Below are 4,625 nucleotides of genomic sequence, written 5' to 3'. Positions count from 1 at the left end.
CCAACATGGTGAAACCCTGTCTACTAAAAATGCAAAAATTAGCTGGGCATGGTGGTGGGTGCCTGTAATTCCAGCTACTCAGGAGGCTGAGGCAGGAGAATCGCTTGAACCCGGGAGGTGGAGGTTGCAGTGAGTGGAGATTGCGCCATTGCACTCCAGCTTGGGCAACAAGAGTGAAACTCCATCTCAAAAAAAAAAGGGATGGGTTCTTGCAGCTGGAACTAGGAAGCAAGTGTGGCACAGGCTGCGGCCATCAGTGCTGGAAAGTGGGCACCACCAGAACCAGACTGAGGTTTGAACAAGATGCAAGTTGCTGCTGATGCTCTGTCCTGAGCTAGGCAAGGGCTCCTATGGCGTGGAGCTGAGTTGGGAGCTATGCACAGATGGCTGGGTCTGGACAGACCATTGGGCCTGCTGTGAAAGCTGGGACTGGCTGGCTGGGGCAGAGTTTGAGGCCGGGGCTGGAGCTGGAGATGCCAGGTCTGGAAACTGGAGAGGGAGCTTCTACAGGTGGGGACTCCACGCTGCTGCTCATCCGGGATCCCATATGTGGCCTGGGCTGTGGCTGTAGGTGTAACAGGAAGTCTCAATGTTGGCGTGAAGCCAGAGAACCTCAGTTCAGCCAGGTTGATGGTGTCCTTGGCTGGGGCTGTCCTGTCACTGTGGGGCATCAAAAGGGCCTGGGTAGATGGAAAGAAGCTTTCACTGGAGCCAGCAGGAGGCCCCAGGAGGAGAAGCTGAGAAGGGGGACTGGTATCCATGGGGGTGACCTCCAAGTCAGTTGTTGGCTGGGGAGCCAGTTTAGCAGATGTGCTGGCTGCAGGGCTGGAACTGGCTCCAGATACAGCGATCCACAGACTATGGCAGAGAGGGCCACTAGAGTCGGGGGCAACATGGGGCTGTGTGTGGAGAAGACAGGAAAATCCATGCACTTTGGGGATTCCATCCTGCTGGTGCTGAGAGAGACAGGGAAGGCAAAGCCAGCTGTTGCTGCAGCTGTGGCTGAGGCCCAGGAATGTGAAGGGCCTCTGTCTTCCTCGTTCAGAGGGGACCCCTAAGTGGGATTCCCTGTGGAGAGGGGAAGGGCTGCTGAAGCAGCTGCAGGAGCAGGAGAGGCAGCGCTTGGGCTTCTCCTGGTGCAGACCATGCCTGGGGCTGGGGAGGGGGCAGGAGCCAGCAAGGTGAATGGTGCCGAGGCCCGGGAGTGGGAAGTGGGGGCAGGAAGGGGATCTGAGGAGGAGAACGGGGGGCCTGGTGAGCTGTGCTTCTTCCCAGACACAGGAGACATAGAGGGGGCCCCTGCAGCAGATGCTATCAGGGCCACTGGGCCCAGGCAGTCCTGGGACCTGTGTCTCTCCTGTTTTGCATCCATGCTGGGTGTTAGAGGTGCAGGAGGAAGATGAGCCACCCTGCTGTGGGCGAGGACAAAGCATGGGAAGTCCGTGAGGCTCTGCATTCCCAGATGGCCTTGGCCTCACCCCGCAGTGCACTGTTGATGCACTGAGGTGCCACCTCCTTCTCCAGGTCCAGGTCTTCAGCAGTGACCCAGACCCCAGCTCTAAGGTAGGTGACAGCATCAGAGGTTTTCCTCACCTGTGTGGCAGCAGAGGAGTCTTGCGTCTATGGGGCCTAGAGGTCTGGGATGCTGGGGAGCTGTTCCTGGAGGTGAGTTTCTGCCCTGGTGGTGCATCTGCCACCTTTGCACACTGGATGTGACTCCGAGAGCCAGCCCGAGGCCTGTCCTCACTCACTGTCTTTGAGGAACCAAGGGGGAGCCGGCAATGGGATGAGGCAGGTCCTCTCCTCCTCTTTAGTGACAAGAAGCCTCCTGTGGGGCTGTAGGAGCTGGAGATGGCATTTCGTTTGAGGCAGGAGCTCATCCAGGAGGGCTGGGATCTCTGCTTATATCTGACGTCTGACCTCTGGGCATGGAGGTCTCTCTGCAGAGGCCCGGGCCTGGGCACAAAGGGAGAGCGGCCTCCATTGTCCCGCAGGGGCCTAAATGCAGACCACGCATCCCGAGTGACCTCGGGGACCCTTCTCTGATCATCAGATTCTCTTGGGACTCTGGGGTCCTTATCCTGCTCAGGCATCCCTGCCCCGCTCTCCTTGAGGGCCCTCGACATGATCTTCCCTGGATACAAGTCTGGGGCACACACAGTGGGGTGTTGTGGGCCCCAAAGGGGTGACTCCCTGCTCCTGGGCCCCACAGAGAGTCCTTGTGCTCAGTGCAGTGGCTGAGCTGGAGGATGCCCTGGAACTCGGAGTGCAGAGCACTGGCTTGCTGTGATACCTGTGCATTCAAATTGAAGGCAAGATTGCCAGGAAGGAACACAGGGGTTGCAGGATCACTGAAAATCTTCTTAGAGTTGTTTTGACACACCACTGATGCCAAGTGTCCAGGTGCCTGTAGGATGGCCTGCCACTCTGTCCACAAGCAAAGTGAACTGGCAGAGGGAGTGAGGAGGCTCCAGGCAACTGAGCCCTACTGGCAGGTCCGTTGCCCGGGGCGCGACAGGGGTGAGGGACACAGCCCCCGGGAGCAGTGGGGACCTGTCGAATGCTTGAATTCTTGAGATCTGGGCTATGAGTTTCCTCCTCTAGCTGTGAATTCGGCTTAAGAATAAGCGCAGTTTCACCTGTGGCCCTGTGGCTGGGTAATGCATCTTTCAAACCGGCACGAAGATTTGGCGAGCAACGGGGGAGTATAATGGTTTGGCGCAGTATGGTCACGCGGGCAAGGCACCTGCGGGTAACAGCGGGGCGCGAGGCAATAAATTTTGGAGGGAGAGGGCTCGCTCAGAGGATGCAGGAGGTACAGTTCTGCACAAAGGCTGCAGGTCGGCTCTCTGGAGGTTCCCGCTCTCCTGCTGAGGGTTGAGGGTGCTGGGCTGAAGGTGGCTGAGCTTCTTGCTAGGGTAGCACTCCCTTCTCTCCTTGGCGGGGCCTCAGAGCTGTCAGTGCACTGTCCAGGATCGGGTCCCTGCCTGCCAGAGAGGGCGCTGCAGGGGAGCAGGATTTGTGGCCCAGCACTTGGTGCAGGGGGTGACAGCTTTGAGATCAGGGCCTGTGAGTCCTCTTGCCCCCTTGCTGGAAGCCCTGGAGGGGAACGTCGCTTAGAACAGCATTGCACAGGACACCCAGATCCTGCTGAGGTGGCAACTGTGGTGGTAGCCAGGGCAGTTTTGGAGGAACCTACTTTCCGTAGGACCCAGCACTCCCCTTCCTGTGCAGCTGACCAAGATAAATAAAAACAAAACTTCCTTTTCCACAGACATATTTGAGTGAGGCTGGGTTATCTTTCTATATTTCAATCAAACAAGATATTGAGACAGATTGAATGCAAGAGGAGACAGGAGAATCCAACTGTCCTTCATTTTGTGAAAATGTACAAGGCCACTCTGTCCCTTCTTTATTTGTTTTGGAGATTATAATTATTTCTCTTTTTTCCTGTAATGCTATCCTGAAGCAGAGATTATAGTTATTTTTCATAAAAGGATATTATTTGCATTTTCAAGCAAGTGTGTTTTTCTTTTTTATATATATATATGCTTTTATTTTTCCGTGATTACAAACACAACTGAATATCAAATGCACAAAGTAAGAATTATAAGGGGAAAAAAAATCAGATACGTTCATATATATATCACCTTTTCAAGGCTATTTCCATCCAGAATAACCTTGGTTTGCCCGGGCCAATAGAAGTCACAAAATCGCCTTTAGTCAAATTTGTGTGTTTGCTTTCTATAATTCCAATACCTCCACCATCAACGACTTGAGATAGCTGCCAAGGTGTTATATAATCAGTGCCAGTGTCTTCATTCATTCTACAACGATGGCTGTCACTTCATGCTTGGAAGGTTGCACAGCGGCCAGGCAGAGGCGCTCCTCACTTCCCAGACGGGGCGGCCGGGCAGAGGCGCTCCTCACTTCCCAGACAGGGTGGCTGGGCAGAGACGCTCCTCACATCCCAGACGATGGGCGGCCGGGCAGAGACGCCCTCCTCCAGCTGGGGGGTGGCAGAGGCTCCCACTCCCAGAGACGCTCCTCACTTCCCAGCTGGGGAGGGTGGGCAGAGGTGCTCCTCACTTCCCAGACAGGGCGGCCGGGCAGAGACGCTCCTCACGTCCCAGACGATGGGCGGCCGGGCAGAGAAGCTCCTCACTCTCCCCCCCCAGGCCTCCTCACTTCCCAGCCGGGGAGGGTGGGCAGAGACGCTCCTCACTTCCTAGACGGGTTGGTGGCCAGGCAGAGGCTGTAATCTTAGCACTTTGGGAGGCCAAGGCAGGTGGCTGGGAGGTGGAGGTTGTAGCGAGCCGAGATCATGCCACTGCACTTCAGCCTGGGCAACATTGAGTATTGAGTGAGCGAGACTCCGTCTGTAATCCCAGCACTTCGGGAGGCCGAGGTGGGCAGATCACTCGAGGTCAGGAGTTGGAGACCAGCCTGGCCAACACGGCGAAACCCTGTCTCCACCAAAAACACATAAACCAGCCAAGCATGGAGGTGTGCGCCTGCAATCCCAGGTATTCGGCAGGCCGAGGCAGGAGAATCACGGGAGCCCCAGGCAGGGAGGTTGCAGTGAGCTGAGATTATGCCGCTGCACTCCAGCCTGGGCAACAGAG

The 4,625-nt window shown here is 56.2% G+C and overlaps 1 pseudogene; it reads right to left on the bottom strand.

Annotated features, from left to right (window-relative positions):
* Positions 1 to 221: 221 nt before the first annotated feature.
* Positions 222 to 3,768, bottom strand: LOC115835844 (annotated as a pseudogene).
* Between the last annotated feature and the right edge of the window lie 857 nt (positions 3,769 to 4,625).

Source organism: Nomascus leucogenys, chromosome 7b (genome assembly GCF_006542625.1).
Source record: "Nomascus leucogenys isolate Asia chromosome 7b, Asia_NLE_v1, whole genome shotgun sequence".
NCBI classification, from domain to species: Eukaryota; Metazoa; Chordata; class Mammalia; order Primates; family Hylobatidae; genus Nomascus; species Nomascus leucogenys.
The sequence above is the reverse complement of the archived record's forward strand: the minus strand, read 5'-3'. Positions and strand labels throughout refer to the sequence as shown.